A 20,234-nucleotide genomic window follows, 5' to 3' on the forward strand; every position below is an offset into this window, starting at 1 on the left:
TACTCTCTAAAAATTACAAGATAAAAAAATAGTATATTCAATTAATTCATCACATTCCACTTTTGAGTAGCCTCCAAGTTAGACTAATAGCCTCTGATTGGAGGAAATTTGCAGCTATGCACGGTAGGTAGAAATTGGCGCGCTCGAGAATTAGACAGCTCACTGCCAGCAGCATTTTCGATCGATTGAAGATTTTCGATCGATCAAACACTTAGCTTCAATCGATCGAAGCTGACGTGACATCAAAAATATCTTCTAGCCTTATCCACTTTGCTGAGCTGGCACTGCCTTGTTTCGATCAATTGAAGACCACTTTAATCGATCGGGACTTCCCTTCGATCGATCGAAGTTTCCTTGGTGCATTATTCTTGGCTTCTTTCCAACTTTGCTCATTAGCTCCAAAACTGTGCCAAATGGCTCTTGTTAGCCTGTTTGAACATTATTCACCTAAAATAGGTAATAACACAAATAAGTATCTAAAACATGAAAGTAAGATAGATGAATAGACTAAAATACCTTAGCTTAGGTGCTAAAATGCGTTACATTTGAGCACTAATCATGCAACACTGTGCGAAGATGTCTAACATGATCGTCCTCCAACTAAGAATAAATCAAAATATCATTAATGAACATGATGACAAACTGATCCAAGTAAGCCCTGAAGACTCTGTTCATTAGATCCATGAAGACTGCTGGTACATTAGTTAATCCGAAAGTCATGACACGAAACTCATAAGAATTATATCTAGTAAGAAACGTTGTCCTAGGAACATCTTGCTCCCTAACCCAAAGTTGATGATATTCAGAACGTAGATCAATCTTAGAGAAGTATATAGCTCTCTTCAACTGATCAAAAAGATCATCGATCTTGGGTAAAAGATACTTGTTACGATAGTAACCTTGTTCAACTCCCTCTAATTTATACATAGGTGAAGTGAACTATCATTCTTCTTCACAAACAAAACTGGCGCTCCCCAAGGTGAAGTACTCCTACGAATAAAACCCTGACTAAGCAATTACTGAATCTAATCTCTCAGCTCACTCATCTCCAATGGTGCCATCCTGTATGGTGCCCTAGCAATAGGCGTAGTGCCTGGAGCTAAATCAATAATAAAGTCTATCTCTCGACTAGGTGACAACCCTAGAATCTCTTAAAAAACATTTGGAAATTCCTGTACAACTAGTATGCTATCCAGTGACACAGTAATCTCCTCTTCGGTCTCCTCCTCCATATAAAACAAATAAGCGCTAGAAACCCCGTTAGAACGTGGCATAACAATGACATACATATCATGATCAGGTATAGTGAAAATAATAGACCTATCATAACAATTGACTTAGGCATGGTAATGAGATAACCAATCTATCCCAAGTATTACATCATAAGTGTGCACGTCTAAGACCAATAGATTGGCTAGAAATCGAAGTCTACCAATATTTAGTGTCACAGGCCCATCACTCTCATGTAAAATGGCAGTATCGCCTAAAGGTGTAGAAATACCATGAGATCTGTCGCACACTCACGTCGTCATCCCAGATAATATAACAAAAGTACTAGACACGAATGAATGTGTAGCATCCGTATTAAATAAAACATGACCAGATCTACCATGAATAGGAAACATACCCTCAACAGCCAGAGGCGCCTGAACATCCTGGGGTTATATACCCTGCCATAATGCAACTGCTATGGTGCCTGTCCCTAAGGCTGTAGTGGTACTGGTAAAGCCAGATACGTCTGTCCCTGAATCCGTGGAATCTATGGAGCAGGTAAAGGAAATGGTGCCTTCTATCCCTATTGCATATGCTGTTCCTGTCCCTATCCTGTTTTAGGACACTGCTTGGAAGTATGACCAAACTTTCCATAAGTATAGCAACTACCCTGGAAAGTGCCAAATTTCTTCTGCTGGTTAGCCTATGGCTGACCCTGTCCTGCCTGTGGTCCCTCATTCTGTTGCCTCTAAATAGGTGCCCCATCTCTATGAGTATCTGAACCACCCTTGTGCTTCTTCCAAGAATGTTGTCCTTGCAATTTGCCCTTATCATTGTGTCGGTGTCCATTGCCATTTCCTTTCTCAGCTGGCTGATTAGCAGAGTCTCTGTCACCTCGCTTTTCACCCCTAGCCTATCTTAAGTCCACAGTCATCTGATACTGCTATAGAGCAGTATCTACCACCTGAGCATAAGTAGTGTAGGCTGGACTACCTATAATAGATCACTTAATAGACCACATAAGTCCCTTAACGAAGCTATTGTAATTCTTTTCCTCGGTATCCAGCTCCTCCGGAGCAAAAAGAGATAAACGCGTGAACTGCTGCTCATACTCTGCCACTGTCATGTTCCCCTGATTTAGATTAAGGAACTCTGTCTTTATAGCTATCCTAACTGCATATGGAAAGTACTTCTCATTGAAGTGAGTATTGAACTGCTCATAGGTCAATGAAGTCCTCTCCTCTGTGGTGGTAATTGACTCCCAGCACTGGAGTGCATCTCCGACAAGCTTGAAGGTAACAAGCATCTACTTCTGAACCTATGTTCACTTAACTATGCAAAGATGTCGCTCAATATCCTTCTTCCACTGATGAGCTATTTTCACATCGGTGGAGCCTGAAAATTCAGGTGGACTCCCCTTTGTGAAAGAACTCCTAGCCTTCCCCCAAGGATCAGTCTAAACCACTGGTGCTGGGATAGGTGCCTGTTGAACCTGTGGCTGATTCCGGAGTACAGTTACTATACCTGTATCTATAGCCTGAGTAATGAGGTCATTTATATTGGGAGGAAACTCTGGATCCCCGCCCTGATTAAAGCCCCGATCCTGAAACTCTTGAGTAGTCTACTGTACTTCCCCCTGCTCAATGTGCAACTGACCATCTTCTTCCTGAAGCCCAGGCAGTTATAATGCTTATTTATATACTTAATTATTTGGTATCCCTCGGATCTGTGCTCGGACTTGATTACCCGTGGCTCTAGAATCAAGGGGTATCACAGTTGGTATCAGAGCACTCAAAGTTCAAGTGTCTCTAGGGATCTATCGTTTTAAGACTTCCGCGTAGCGTATTCTTTTCTTTAGAGCCTAAGTTTAGGATTCATTGTATTCCTTTACGGTCAGCTTAAATCGTACTAATGTCTGTCTCTCTATGTTAACATAATGGTTAACGCTAAAATTCAATTAAAATTAATTCAACGCTGTTTACGAAACTTCCCCAGGTAAGGCTCGAGCTTTTGTCCTAATTGCTCGAGCTTCTTGTTCCAGGCTCGAGCTTTCTGTCCACGGCTCGAGCTTTACATCAATATTTCAAGCTTTCTGTTTCAAGCTCGAGCTTTTCACCTATAGCTCAAGATTTTCTTTTCAGGCTCAAGCTTTTCATCTATAGCTTGAGCTTTGCCCCCAAGGCTCGAGCACTGTATCAGCGAATCAAACACTGTTTACGCTATTCAACCTAGAATTCTACTGTGAACCCAATCTTTATTGTTTAAGGATTCTAAGGCATGTTTCAGGTTCCATCAATATACAGATATAAGAATACATCATTTAAAACATGTAACAATTCATAAATAAATTAAATCACATCTCTGAATTTATCAATTCATACAACAAGAACAAACATGAAATATAATTTATAAAACCTCTGTTCTAGATCAATTAAATTATAAATTCTAATTTTAACTGTTCTTTACATAACCCTAAGATTATACTAGAGATATATATTTCACAGATCAAATGAGAAGTGCAGAACAAGAACTTGCCTTTAGGGATTTGATAAAAACCTTAGCCTCCTTCTTCCTTTTCCCCTTCCTTCTTCCTCCTACTTTTTTTTCTCTCTCTTTCTCTCTAAAATAAAATACATGATATATTTCTAGTCCTCTTTTCAACCCTATAGTTATATATGTATAGGCTAAATACTAACCCTACTCATTTTCTAATCCACATCAAATTAAAAAAGAAAATAATAAAATTAAAATATAAAAAAAAAATAACTAAAATATATGTTACGTATAATCTGTGTATATTCTTTTTATATAAATAAAATAAATACATCAGATTATCACTAAAGAACTTTCCTTATATATATATATATACAATATCCGTGGGTAATTATCCGTACCCATTAAACCCCTTATCCAAGTAGTCCATGGAACCCAATTGGTTGGCCCAGGACTACTATCCATAACCATTAGAATAAAATAAAATAAAATAAAACAACCATAAAAACACCTAACATTTAAGTAAATAAATACACATCATCTAACACATAATTCAACTAAACAAGTATTTCAAATAAACACATAATCAATTAATTCATATAAACAATTAAACAAATAGACAAGAAATCAAATAATGAATAAAAAACACAATTAAAACAATTAATAAAATACCGAGACTATTCTTCTAAAATTAGGAGTATTACAGCCATGGACTTCTGTTTTTTAGTAGAATAAACTAATCTTCCCAAAGGAGAAAATCTTTACAGCATCAACCTCGAAAGTTTGTCTTTTCTTGAATTGAGGCTACCAACACGGTATCAATAAGATGTAATACGCGAAAAGAATGATGACAATGTAATAAATGATAATGAAGTTCAGAGTTCGATTCCCTTATGAATGAAACGTTAAACAGAGGTGGATATTGCAAATCTCATTGAACTAAAAGTTAAAAGATGAACTATTGTGTTCACCAATCAATCTGAAGAATGTAATAAATAAGAAGGTAAGGAAGAATTATTTTATGAGTGTAGCAATGGAAATGAGTTTAGTTCGACAAAGAATGTGTTTGGGTGGTTTAATGGACGTGGCGTCCAAGTTGATGTTTCTGTGGGTCACACGATTTGGCTAAATGTGTAATGACCCGGTCATTTTCTTCCTTTTCCATTTTCCTTAAATTTTGCGAATAAATTTTTTCCGTTGTCTTTTCTTTTCTGTGGATGGTTTTTCGTCGCTTAGTGTTGTCTTGAGTACTCAAAAATGGTTTCTGAGACTCTTTTTCGTTGATTGACAACTTCCTTTGAGGACTGAGTCATTTCCACAATTTTCGTTTTTCGACACTATTCACATTTTTGTCCTTATTCCTATTTCGTCTTTTTCCCTATTTCGTCTTTTCCCCGTTTGTCACTTTGTTGGTAAAACCTCACTCCTTGTGTTCGGAGTTGGTTTTTGACTTCACGTGTCTTCATTCTAAGTGGTTTCCACGAAATACGTATCTTTACTTTTGCAAGAAAGTAATCTGGTTGCTCCCGGTGTCCATAGGAGCATGAATGTAAAGTTTTTTAGAATTATTTTCTTTTCTTGGGGTATTTTTTGTAATATCTTTTGAAGATATTTTATTTCAGAGGTATCTAAGAAAATATCTTTTGGAAGATATTTTCATTCTGGGGCAGTTTTGCAGTTAACCCTTTTTGTGGGGGCCATTGTGCAATTAATGAAAGTTGTTGCAAATTATCTTGTTTTCAGCCTGAATCCTCGTACAGGATTCATTTTCACTTTTCGTCGAGTCGTAAACTCTTAAAAGTCCTTTCTGGTCAATGTTTTCCAATTTCAGGGTTTCTGGCCCCGGTTACCGCTAAACTTGTTCGGGGTATAACTTTCTCCTCGGGATTTGATTTTTGACGTCGTTTCTTCCATTATTCTTATTTTCTCATTTTGAATCTTTTTCATTCACAAAGTTTCATCATTTGAGCGCGTCTGCTCAAATTTCACTTTTCCAGACCCGGCGGGGCCCATTCGGAGCACTTTTTGAGATTTCTATAAATAGGGGGACTTAAAATAAAAAAAAATCATCTTCTCCCCTCTCCATGCACGACCACAACCTTCTATGGCAGCCCAAGGGGGCTACCACCCTTCTTCTTTCATTTGAACCTTCTTCCTTTTATTAAAAAGTCAAAGTGCCTTCGTGTTTTGTGTTTGTCTTGACCACGCGCATCTTTCCCCCTTATTAGAACCCCGTTTTTGGCCAAATTTTGAGTTCGGATTTGAAGTCAAGTTGTGATTTTGATGGGGCTTCTTTGAAGTTCATGTAGATCGTGTTGTCCCCGACAAAACCTCGTGGTATCGTCGGATTCAAAGCACTTTTTTTCGGTGGGCTTTTGAGATTTTCATCTCAAATCGAGGTAGGGGATGTTTTAGGATTATATTATTGTTGTATTGATTGTTTTATAAGCATATACAACTTATGAGCATGCCTTGTTCAAGTTTTTAGAATTTAATTTAATTATTTTCTTTGTTTAAGATTTAATTCTCATGATGCTAGCCAACTTAGAATTAAATTATGGCATGCTAGAAATTTAGGCCTTGGTATAGTGGTTGATATATATTAAATTGAGGTTATTTGAATAAGAATTGCAAATTTTATTTAATATTTATCTTTTGTGAAAGTTTAATTCACCTAGTTGTATCAAGTATGGAATCAACTTGTAATGTGATATTAAAGTAGGCCTTGGTGAGTTCTTTAACATATATTAAATTGAGGATATTTAGATATGTTTGAAAATCTAGAGAAAAATTAATTAATGAGCTTAATTAATTTTATTTTAAGTGTGTTGGTCACTTAAATTGATATTGGAGGTAATAGGTTGATAATCCCTTGAAATGCGGTCTGTTTAATCACCTTGTGAGCATGTTACTAATTTGATGTAGAATTAGTACTTGAGACATCTTGAAATGGTAATTGGACTTAGTATGATATAGAATATCATTGACTTGCATAGCTTGTTTAGATATATCTTATGTAGGTGTATAGCTTGTTAGAATATTACAATTGTTTACCTTGGAAGCTAGTTACTAAATTGGGACTTATTTAGTACTTGTGGCTTAGTGTGGTAATATGGTTCAATTGTTGTAAAATATTATTATTTTGGTGTATAAATTGCATATTGGAGACTTAACATGTCATATGTTATCTAGACTTGAATTCTAGGACATGGTTTGTGTGGATTCAACCTTATTTGTGCATGGAAGATGGCTTTATGCATTAGTGGATTTGGTATAAGTTTGGTCTAACTTATTGATTTTTGTATAAGTTTTGGACTTATTGATTTTGGAAAGCTTGTAAGGACATATTTCACGTGATGGCTAGGGTTTGGCTCTAGTACGGAGACAAGAGTCTTCTAAGTCATAAGTGCGTACTAGGTAGTACCTTGTGGGTCATAATTGCCCGAAATAACTTATGCATGTGCGCACTAGGTAGTGCCTTGTGGGTCGTAATTACCCGGAAACACTTGCTTGATCTAGTGACCACATGTCCTAGTCTTTCTACTTTGATTTCACATTCAATTTCAAGTTGTTAATCATAGATTACTTGTAACTTGAGAATTAATGCTTGCTTTGGATATTTGAATCTTACTTAGTATACTTGAAACTATATACTTGTTTTGTGCATTTAGATCTATTGTCATCGCTGCAAGATACCTGCACTTGAAAAGAAAAAGAAAAATATGAGATATCATAAAGTCCGAAGACTATAAATCAAAATAACTAATTGTAAACTCAACAAAACCGTTACATAGTTCCCGGCAACGGTGCCAAAAATTGATATATGGTTGACAGCGTCAATAATAAAATACCACTCGCAATAGAATGAATATTTTTTAGGATAGGCTACTTAGAGGGGGTCAAACCTTAGGGACTATAGTGGATTATCAAACCTTCAATTAATACTATTTTAACTTAGAAAGAGATATTGTTTGATGTGTTGTGTTTCAAAACATAAAAAAAAATTAACTAAATAAAGACTGAGATCAGAGAGAGATCTTAGGGATTGACTTCACCACGAACATTATACTATGGTCAAATGTTCTGTGACGGCCCTGGTTTTTCAAGCCAGTGTGTTCTGTGATGAATCAAAGATTGATCCGATAACGGATTCAGATGCGGAAGCAAGAAATAAGACAACGGTCTCCCAAGGCACAACACATCTCTAAGACACTAAGGTGACCATCCATGAGGTCACGAAACCCAAAGAAATAAAGTATGGAAGCAAAAGATCTGAAATATGATAGACAAGCCCCCAGGGGCAAAATAATTATTTTTGCAAATATGGATTCGTGTGCTACCAAGCACATTATTGGAAAGACAAAAAAAGATAATCAAGATGGACTCAAGAATCGCATGATTCGGAGTCCGGACGAAGAAGAAAAGGCAAAACAAAGAAAAACGGACATTTAAAGCTTTAAGGGAAAACTGGTAATTATCCAGCAATATCTGAATACAACCGAGCACTCTGTTGGACAGACGATGAAAAAATAATGGTGTTAAAAAAAATTTTCATCCCATTCGGAGTCCAGACGAGGGAGAAAATCGAGTTTGAAGTCGCAAGGACAAGACAGCGAAGGACCAAGGCAGCAAGGGCTGCGTGCGCGCTGGCTGAAAATGGGAAAAAGCTACAAATGGTTTTTTTTTTTTTTTTTTGAAATTGTCTAGAACGGAGAGCAAAAACGGACCCTTAAACGAATTTTTTTGGAAAAACACAAAAGAGAAACATCCCCCGAAATTGAGTTTTCTACTCGGCTACGTGGAAGAAAACGAGAAAAACACACTGTGAAATGCCTAGAATACCCCTAGATCAGAAAAGGTCAAAATTCAGAAAATGTAACATTGCACCAAGTGTGCATTTGACCCTAAATGCACTTCTAGGCCGAAACGAATATGCACACAAGCATAATAAATGATATTAAGCGCGCAGGAATGGTCCACAGCTTCCGAAAGGACCTGATTCAAAATTCGACCCCCCGACGGTAAAAAATGACTAAAATGAACTAGAAATGGAAAAGTTGAAATCCAAAATTATAAAATGGTTTCAAATTACCATTTGGTCATTGGCCACACCTCATGCATGATTAATGAGACCCTATGGAAGAAAAAAAATGGAATTCCCACACCCGATGCAAACATGGTGAAGTAATGCCTTGTCATTTTTTAATATTTCTATAATATAACTTGAAGTTAAAAATTACATAAGATGCAAAATAATTGTCATTAGCCTCCTGCCTCATCTTATACATGTCGAATACATTACAAAAGGTGTAATTATGTACACATTACATATATTAATTAAGGTTTACAACAACAAAATAAACCAAAATAAGTTATGATATGCTAGCATGTGCATATTCTAGCATAACAAAAAAATACTCTAAGAAGGCAAGCAAGCCTAGGAATTTTGAGTATCCCAAATTAATGTTTCTTTACATGAAAAATAGCCCCAAACTACAGGGTGAGTAATCATGACTACTTATAGGAAATGAATATGCGTATGACTTAAAGGTTTAAAAATTTTGCATGTTGATATAAATCATTACATGTGGACCATGCCACATAGAATCTAAATCAAGATGCTTGTATAGGATCATTCCTAAGTCATGATAGCATAAGGAAACACGAAACAAGATATCCAAAAAATCTAACAAGATTGAAATAATTCAATTAACACGAAAGATTTAAACCTTCAAGGAATACCACTTGAAGTTTAAATGATGAAATCAACTAATGTGGATACTCGGATATCGCTCGGATAAAAACCGTACTCTCAGGATCAGTTTAGGGCTACTAACTCACGGGTACCTTCCCCTAGTGCGCACTATAGTGTAGGGAGCTCTCTATCTCCCATACTAGAACCAAGTTCTAGCCAAGTCAAGTTCTTGATGATATCCCAAGTCTCTAAAATCAACATGTTGTGTAACCAAGAGTGTATCAAGATACAAGTAATGCATTAAACCACATTCCATACACCACAAAGATTTTGGAACACACAAGTTATGCCCTAAGTCCTCAACTATAATGGTATGTGAAATGTCAAGAAATCATAGTATGCATCTACATAAATTACAAACTAATATTTATAACACAAGGAATTCATTGATGTAAATATACCACAAGTATAAGATTAATAATTTAATTATTTGTTTAACAACACTTGAACAATTAAATCATTCAAATGTAAGGGTGCAAGTTCATTAACTACATTAATGAAGCTAAGTTGCAACAAGTCATGATACTTGATAAAAAGGCAAAACCCTCATGAAATAGATGTCCAAATCATTAGAACACTAAGTAGAAATTAATTAACCTAATTAATTAATTTATCTAAAAATCAAAGTTGTCTAAAAATTCTCAAAATAATATATATGAATGTCCATTCCATGGTAATTGCAAATATCACATCAATTTCACAAAATGAGTAAGATATAATCATGTGGAATTTAATTAATATAAAGTAATTAAATTACTCATTTTCAATAGTTGCCTACAAATTCCCAAAATAATGTATAACAAGGATTATGCCAAGATCATCACATATATCAAGTCAAAAGTAAGTTACATGTAAGCTAGAATATATTATTAATTTCTCAACACTACAAGAAAAATGATTATTTACAACAAGGTATTTACAACATGCAAAATTACACCTTGTTAAAAGGAAATTTTACAACATGCTTCCATCTGTGTTGTCAAATTGAAAAGATACAACGTATAGAGCATGTTGTGAAGTAATTTGAAATTTTTTAGAACTAATTTTAATTCAATTTTTCGCGTGCACATGTCTATCGCCCGCGTTTAAGTATTTTGTAATTCCATAACCCACCACGACTCTCTCTCTCATTTCGCTCTCTGCACACGACTCAACAAAAACAAATACGCCACTCAACAGACCCTTTTTCATCAAGCCCTAACTTTCTCTTCATGAACATCTCGGCGTGAAAGGGATTTTTTTTCATCTTCTCTCTCTATCTTCAGCCGGTCACCATAGTCTAAATTGCTAACAACTACCCTTAAGTTTTGAAAGAGAAGGGAGCCCTTAAAATGCTTTCAAAACGAAAATCAAGAGGAACGAATCGTTGCCTGTTACCATTGCGAGGAGGTCAGCTGATTGGCTACTCTTTCAATTGCCCATCGATCAAAGAAAGCCGTAAGCCCTAAATGATAACACACGGCTCAGAAACGAAACCCTAAGCCCAAATATTGTGTTTTGAATTTCTCTCTCAATCAAAAATTACAGGTATGTAAGATTTTCCCTTTCTCGTACATACGACCCAGATTTGATTTTTGTTGTTGTTTCGCCCAAATCTTTGAAAGTATTAGTCTTTCTTTTAATTTCTTTCAATGCTGCTGGATTGTTCGTGTTTTTGCGAATTCATTCACCGAGAAATCCTCTTTGATTTCACCTATCTGGCTTTCTCAAAGTCCCCTTTTCTCTATTTGATTTGGAAGAAAATGCTCTTTGATTTGTCAAAAAATGCAATTCAAGTTGTTCGAAATTCGATATCAGTTGTTCAAAAAGAGCTCTTATATATACTTTATTAGCACAATCAGAAAGGTAAATGGAGCTTCGACTTCTTCCATTTCCGATAAGGTTTTTCAAGTGGTAGCGAAGCGAATGTCATTTCCAGAATGAGAAGCAAGCAAAGGAAAGTGAAAGAGAATGCAAGAGCAAACGTAGCAGATTGGAACTAGGATTGCGTGGGATCTTTCCAAGTACCTGAATTCTAAGAACCATGTAAAATCGGCTAGAACCCCTTTTTCGCTATCTAGTCCGGCACCGACCCTATCCGGCTGATGAGATGCATATATGTTGATTGATAGCAAAATTCGGTTTTATAAAAAAACGACCCTTTGTTTGATCTGTAAGAAAAAGTTTAACTTTTCTCTATTGAATTCCTTTTTGAACTATGGTTCATTAGATAGAAGTTATTGAACTAAATAATATTACTGCAGTTCCAGAGTTAATTGGGTGGAGGCGACTCACATATATCTCATTGTGAGAAAATCTAGAAGCAAGGTTGTAAAAGACTCTTGGCTCATGGAGGTAAGCTAACTTGGTTATGTAATCGATCCCAACTGAAAGTGCTTTTGTGTCTTTTGGGTATATACTAGAAATATCTGCAACTATTTAAAATCGCTAGTACTTATTTTGGTTAACCTTATTTGCAAATTCTTTAGACATTTAATATTGAATTTATTTATTAATCCCTTGACATTGGCTTTCTCCCTCAAGAAAATGTATAGACTGATCAATAATTTAGGAACATTTGAATTCGATTTGTTTTGACATATGGATCCAATTCATTTTATTTAATTTGGAAAGAATTATAACAGTTTCAAGTTGGACCTTGGAAGTAATGATATTCTTATTCCTACTGAAGAAAATAAGAGTTGTTACCTTCATCAACTACAGAAAATTTACATAATTTTCACAAGAATAATGCAAGGGAGAATCTCTATTGGGATATTCAATATTCATTCTCTTCCAATTAAAACTGTTTTTAAAGAGTTGTTACCCTAACACTCCATAATGTCACTTCTCTTCCAATTAAAACTGTTTTTGGCAGCAATTTCAATTTACAAGTATATGAAACTTTTTATGTTGATTTATTAACACAGTAGAAAGTTTAAAGATAGCTAATCTAAGACTTGTATAGGCAATATTCATTTTCAGATCCAAACTATTCATACTATTATATTTAAAATTACACAGTACCTAAAGAGAGGTACCAAATGTTGTATATGGCTTCAATTTCATTTTGTTCAGATTTTTACAATATGAATTGATCCAATGATCCTAGTAGCTTGAGCCTTGATCACAAACACACACACACAACACAAACATATATATATATATATATTATATGTATATATATCTGCAATTATGTTTTATATATATCTGTAAGCTAGTCTTCTTTGTTATATATATCTGCAAGTGGACTTGTTTCATGATGTGTGTGTGTGTGTATGTGTGTGTGTGTGTGTGTTTGTGTTTTCTTGACACAACTGAAATTTATGAGGCATTTTTCATGATGTGAAAATCTATGGATTGAAAAAAGACATGAAAATTAATCCTGCTTCTGCTTAGGGTTTCTTAATTACCTTTTCTTAATTTTAGTTTGGCTCTAGCTAGCAATTTTATGACAAGTTTCTTAAAAAATTTAAGCAATTGCATAAATGTGAATTAAAAAAATATAAAAAAATTGTTGGAACATTTCTTGAATGAGCAACTGCACACTACTGGTGATAAACTGTTGATGTGTACATGTAAGCTCATATGCATTTGTTGACGTGTAATTGGAACATTACTAATTATCTACTTTTGTTTTTATTCTAGCTATATTATTTTTTATAGCTAGCTTTGTTAGATAATGCAAAACATTGCTACAGTATTTTGTGGGACTCTGAAATTTTTTATTTTTAGTGGGATTCTAGAACTTTTGTCTGTATTACAATTTACATACATATTAAAGTGGCTTTAGTGCTTTGTTTCATCATTGTTTAACTTGATAAAATGTGTTATACATTATTTAGTTCTTCGAATAAGCTATCAGTATTTAGCAAAGTGGCCAAGGAAAGTCTTGTTAGTTTTATGGAGGTCTGAAGTTGTGTTTATTTGGGTCAATTAGATGGTAACTTCTGTACTAGATTCCGGTTGATTTTATATGAACATAACAAATTCTTCGACAATGTAATTTTTTTTAAGGGAGTTCAGATCAAGGCCACACCCATGAAAAATCTCAAATGGGTTACTGCACTTCTCTCTTTTTGGTTTCATGTGTTGTTGCTTTCATATAGGGTTGATTCACTGGAATGATATTTTTTGGCTAAAATCAACCTTGAATTCAATTGGAATTAGTTAGCATGATGGGATTGTTCAATTTCATTTCTTAAAGATTGTTGATTGTTTAATTTAAATTTTTGAAGATTGTGTTTTTGTTTGCAAATATGAAATGGGGATTGTTTCATTAATTTTTTAGGGTTTTGAAAGCTTTGATTGTTTATTTGAATTTGGAAGATAGTTTGTGACAAAAATTGATTTTGTCTTTATTTCCTGTATTTGTTTCTTGATACAGAATATTAGGTTGTGGGATGGTAGAGGGATTATTATAGGACTAACATTTTGTTAATATCAGCAAATGGAGAAAGAGAGATTGGTGAGCATATAGTTAAGGCAATGGAGAAAGTTGGCGAAGGTTTTATTATAATTGTTGTAGGTGAGCTTTTCATTTATTCATCTTTTACACCTAAAGTGTTAATGGCTATGCTTTTGAATTGTTCAATAGCTATAGGTGTAGACTACCTTGCATTTAATATTATTATTATTTTGATTTTTCGTCAGTTAAGTAGCTTTTTTCAGCTTACTATGATGTTCTTTCTTTCTAATATCTTTCTTAGCAAAACAATTCTCCAGCTTTTACTTAGGTGTGATTCAACTTTGTGCAAAACTAATTAAATTTTTTTATGATTGACTGAATATAGAGGTTAAACATTAATGAAACTATTTTTTTTTTTTTTTTTTTTCGCATTTTAGAGTTGAGTGGAAAAACCATTGTAGTTATCGTAAAGCTCATGAGACAGTTCGTTTTTCAAATTTGTTGGAAATCATTGACTAAGTGATTACTTGCAAGTTGAAATTGCTGGTATTTTGTGTATTTGCACTAGGCGATTAGAAATCTCCATAATTGAAATTACAAGTTATTCTTCTTCCTTCAAATTACTCTGATACATGCATTCCTAGAAAATAATGTTGATTGGATGGCCCTCAATTGTGGTTTGTAAAGTATGTGATTGAGGAAATCTATTGCAGTATTAATAATATGTTGATTATAGACACATATGTTGACCATGTTATATCAAATTGATGATTGAACTATTATATCAAGTTGGTTTAATTATTATATCATTCCTTTTGCATGAACAGGATCGATCACCCATTTTAAAGCTTGTGAAGGATCGTGGTTGCATAAGAAGATCAGCTAATAAGTTTTATAATCACTCGACATGATTTTAGCTACTATCTACAGTTAATATATATATTTGTTGTAGTTTGAGATATTAATTTTCATTGTAATTGATCCTAAACTAAAATTTGAATTGTTAATTGTCTGCATTAATGTGAAGTGCATGTTTAAAAAATTTATTTATTATTTATTTTCATATCATGTATTTTGTAGTTTGTTATGCTCGTGTGTGGTTATTTGATTGGTTTTCTCAATTACTATTAGCGTGTTAAGGATTAAAATTTGTATGGGAAAATAATGGACGAAATTAGTTTATTTATTTATTTATTTTAAAAAAAAGTAAAATTACAACATGCAAGTGAGCCTTGTAAATATCCAAGTAAGATAATTACAACGTGACATAGGACGTTGTGAATATGTGCAATTATAATAAACATATGACACTTGTAATTGTTTGTTGGGTAATTTACAATAGGATTGAAACCTTGTTGAAAATATTATTTACAACATGCAAAACACCTTGTGAATACAGAAGTTATTTACAACACACTATAGACTGTTGTAGATATACTTTTACAAGGTGTATCCTTCTTCTTTTACAAGGTGTCTCATATCTTGTAAAAATGAGATACTTTTTACAACAAGGGATTCAACAACATACTACTTGTACGTTGTAAATTACTTTTTACAACGCAAATGGCTTCTTGTAAAAAGTCAATTTTCCTGTAGTTCAAATTAATAAAATAACATGCATATAACTTATACTTCACTACAAAAGTGATTAAACCACTTACATAATAAATATAAGGCATCCCCTACCTCACTAGAGAAAAGCATCTCTAGAATCCAAGGCAAACAAGCTCCAAATGATTTACCCTTCAAGCGTTATGTAGAGGAGGATGAGGGGATTCAGAAGTGTTCCCCAAGGTAAGGCTAGATATGAGTGGAAGACCCTCAAAAATCAAAGTCAAGGCCTAAGCATCAAGGTTTTCTAATGGTGGTTAAGGTTTGTGGTGAGGAAGATAATGATATTGATTAAGTGTGAGTGGAGGAAATAGAAATCCTTCACTCACTATGTGATCCTACACCATGGTCAACGTACATATCTATGGTTAATTACATAAAAACCCCTCTTTAATGCCAAAATTCCAAAGTGGCCCAAAAATATTTGCATAAAGGTTATTCCTCTAAATATCTTACAAAATTAATTTGTAAAATGGTGCTCAAGACAAAAATAATTACTTTAAGTAATTACACAAATAACTCCAAAAGTAAGAAAGTTTCCAAAAAAGTGTGCATCCACACCCTTAAGGAAGAAAGTGCACTAACAACATGCATTTTTAAGAAAGTAAAAATACACATGTCAATGAAATCATGTCCCATGGATGCATGCAAAAGTGGAAACAAAACCGAACACGAAAAGTGAGGCTATGCAAGGAAAAATAAAACTAGGAAAAAGATGAAAATAAAATAAAGTAAAATGTGCCAAAAAAAGAAAGGAAGGAAATAACCTGGTCATTACATGTTTAACCTCGGCATTTCAACACTTATGTATCATATGGAATTAAACTTAATAAAATTCGTTTAATTCAGATTTAAAGAAAGATATTTCATGAATTTTAGTTAATTATAACCTATCTTCGGTTGACATGAATTATCTACCTATCTATTTCTAACTAATATTGTTTTATAACTCGTCTTCCCTCGCTATAGACTTTGAAAACATTCATTCACCATTGCATGATCTCTATTCTTATTGTCCGAGAAGCCTTTAGCCGTCAATCTCGTACATTAAGAATAGGTTGAATATAGTTTAAAAATAATTAAATCTAAGACAAAGTATTAATTATTCAAAAACTACTTTATTTCATTAAAATCCAATTGCTTAGAACATCTAAGTCAATTGTTTAAAATCATGCAATCAAAATACATAAACAATTAAAATCCCAAAGTATAGAACAATTAAACCATAGTTTTCGGATTTAGACTACATCAATGCCCTAAGAGAGGAATTAGCTTCTCATGACGACGTAAGATATCATATGTGTTGTTGTGGACTTCACTATCATGGACTGTACTTCTCTTCTGAGGATCTTCACCTTCAATGCTTCAGAAAAACTAAAAGCCGCCGCTAGATCTAGAATAAAAGAAAACTAAAATGAGAGAGAACGAGAGAGATTATCTGTGGTCTTGTGCATCCTTTTATAGTAGCAACTGAATTCTAATATGGATTGGATGGGCTTTAGGTCTTCTGGGTTCATTTGGGCTCGTCTGGGATGAGTTAGGACTTAATTAGAATTAATCCCAGAACTTTGAAATTTGACTCAATAGGAAAAGCTCGAGCAGAAAAGCTTCTGCTCGAGCTTTCTTGCTTGTACTCAAACCTTTTGACTTGTGCTCGAGCAGGAATTCTATACCTAGTCAATTTTCTTTAAATAATTTCTGAAGCATCTTTTTTATCAACACTTAGAATATTTTGGGATATTTTCTTCATGGTACTCGATCACCTTGGCTTAGTGCTTGAGCCTTGCGACTTCTGCTTGAGCTTTATGAATTATGCTTGAGCCTTTTGGTCTCTGCTCAAGGTCTAGCAACATCGACCTTCTAAAGCATTTTTTCATATTCTGAGGGAGGTTGTGCTCGAGCCCTTTTGCAAAGGATCGAGTACATTGAGTCTTTACTCGAGCAGAAAGATCTCTGCTCGATCCTTTTGGCCTTTGTTGTTTTTCTTGCTTTAGTTGACTCTGTGCTCTACCTAAGGAACTTGTGCTCAAGCTTTGGCATTTAAAATTTTCCAAAATCACCATTTTGACTCCAAGCCTGCTTCAGATGATCGGCAACAACTCTGTAAGCTTTAATATCAGTTTTTTCATCTTAAAATCCCGGTCTTATCGATTTCTTTGGGAAAAGTACCTACAAAAGCAAAGTAAACCAAAATTAGTCTAAAACTGGATAAAAGTACTACTTAAGATCTTAACATATGCACGTTTAAGGGCTCGAATATGCAATATTTAGCGCTCATCATTACTCTGGATGAAGACAACTCTTTCAGACCTTGGAATTCCATTCTCAAGTCCTCCAAAGCTCTAATGTGATAATCAAAGTGCTATAGCCATTAGCAAGAATCCTACTTTGCACTGGAGGAGCAAGTGCATTGATTTCAAATACCATTTTCTCAGACACATGGTACAAAAAGGTTGATTAACATTACATATCTTCAAATAGAAGATCAACTTGCAGATATCTTAACAAAGCCATTACTACCATAGAGGTTTTCAACTCTCAGAGATATTCTCAGGGTTGTTCCTAATCTCTTCTAGTTTTTAACATTGTTAGTCCTTTCACCTTTTGACTTTCAATGTCAAAAAGGGGGAGAAAATGACCTTAATCAAGGATATATATATATATATATATATATATATATATATATATATATATATATCTCTTTTGGTATACTTTCATTACTGTTGTATTGGTGCATATATTGTTGGTTATTTAAGTGCCTTGTTGGTCATACCTTTGAATTAAGGTTTGCCCTTTTAAATGTCAAAAATTCTGTTATAGGTTCTCTACATTGAGTTCTAAGTGATTCTAGCTTAAAAGTGCGTATAATTGATCCACAGGGGTAGCTTGGTCTTTTTACAGTGTTAATAAGACTATTCAAATAATTTAAAGAAGGTACATTGTCTTGAAGACTCTCTTTACAGGCCTTTTAGAGTGAAACCCTAGTACATATATTGATATTATGCTATAGAGCATTTCAAGGGCAATTAGGTTTTTTCACACATGTATTATATCATAATACATTTGTGTATAATGGTGCATTGCGTTAAATTGCTTATATTCTCAGGTTGATCAAGTGATCATAGTCTCAGCTGCAGAAGGCAATGTATATTGTCAAGTGTCATTACAAGGGCATTTTGGTCAATACAAATTCTAAAAATTATTGTGACACGTGTCTTGTGGTCCTGGTGTGTGAAAATGTAGGCTGTCATTCTTTGCGTAGTGATTAAGCTTGTTATACATTCATAGACATTGTTAACGAACTTGCATGTTGAAGATACTTTCTGTAAAGGTGGCAGGGGTATTGATCGCCTCTCTCGGTGTTGGGCAAACTTTTAATATTTATAAACTTAACAATTTGAGAAATGTTGGGCAATGTAATCAATACATATATATATATATATATATATATATATATATATATATCAAGTACTTATTGAGAGCATTATAAGCAGAGTGTTGGATGAAAACAAGGGTTAGGGTTAGCATTATAGTTGGAGTTGTTTGCTCTAGGGGTTTTGCTTTTGATTGGGAGCTTACAAGTAAAGGAAGGTTTGACTGAAATTAGTGAGCATGAAAACACATTGCATTGCCAATTTTATTTGGTATTAGCTTGGTAAGGATTTTAGAGAAAGAAACAATCAAAGGGGAAAAAAAATCATTGCAATATAATATGCTAATAATAGAATAGAATAAGAAAGATAAACACATTACAAATATAAGAACAAAAATATTGATTAATAATATTTTCATCGAATTAAATTGCAACTATTCTCCACCGGCCTTTATAATTTGAAAGCGATGTATGAAATTACACACATCGAGTTCATAAAATTATAACAATAAATTTAAATAAGAAGTGAAAAAAGGTTACATACATCATATATAAGTGCAAAAAAGAGTTTTAATAAGTGGGAAAAAATGGAAAAAAAAATAAAAAGAAGAAAAAGAAGGGAAAAAAGAAAGAAAGAAAATGAGAGAACTTTGAGAGAAAGAGAGAAAAAAAAAAAGGATTTGATTGAAGAAAGGAAATGTGATTTTTTATTTTTTTATTTATGAAAGAAGGAAACTAAAAGAATTTGAAGAGTAACAAGGGAAAAGAAAAAAGTAAGAGATAATTTTAATAATTACAATATTTAGGGGGTTATACTATAATTTTTTTTCACATATATAGAAAAAAAGAAAACAACAAAAAAGAATATATTGATGGAGATGTATTTTTTAATATTATCGTTGCTGATACACTTTGCACAATGATAAAATTTCTTCAAACACTTAACTAAAAATGTATAGTGAAAGTAGGGTCGAATCACACAATTAAGTAAGATTTTGTTTGCAATAAAATCTAATTTTAAAAATTTTATTTATTTATTTTTTTTTGTCACTAATGAATTAGATAAATTTACTACTAAATAATTGTAATCAAGTTATGGAGAAAAATCTCAAAGAATCTACCCCCATGAATCCATATAAATAAATAGTCTACTTTTTCTTATATAAATTTTCCTCAAATAAATTAAATCTTCACCAATCCAATTAGAAGTTGAAAAGATGAATGAAAATATGGCATTTAATAACTTCGATATATAGTGAAACATTTCTTGTAAAATCTCTACGACTACCTCTTGTTAGAGAAATAAATAGTGGCAAATTTCCCGTATTTCTATTACTCAACTAAAAATGTACAGTGATAAGCAGGGTCGAATCACTCAATCAAGTGAGATTTTTTTTGCAATG

General features: G+C 33.7%; 1 long non-coding RNA gene across 1 annotated transcript; it reads left to right on the forward strand.

Annotated features, from left to right (window-relative positions):
- Nucleotides 1-10,620: 10,620 nt before the first annotated feature.
- LOC132310090 (uncharacterized) lies at nucleotides 10,621-14,855 on the forward strand. Its single transcript, XR_009482558.1, has 4 exons — nucleotides 10,621-11,612; nucleotides 11,704-11,794; nucleotides 13,887-13,967; nucleotides 14,675-14,855. It is a non-coding gene; the product is annotated as an uncharacterized LOC132310090 (long non-coding RNA).
- The last annotated feature ends 5,379 nt before the right edge of the window (nucleotides 14,856-20,234 follow it).

The sequence above is a fragment of the Cornus florida genome, unplaced genomic scaffold (genome assembly GCF_030987335.1).
Source record: "Cornus florida cultivar Cherokee Brave unplaced genomic scaffold, ASM3098733v1 CherokeeBrave_3.0.0_Hap2_Chr05, whole genome shotgun sequence".
Lineage (NCBI taxonomy): Eukaryota > Viridiplantae > Streptophyta > Magnoliopsida > Cornales > Cornaceae > Cornus > Cornus florida.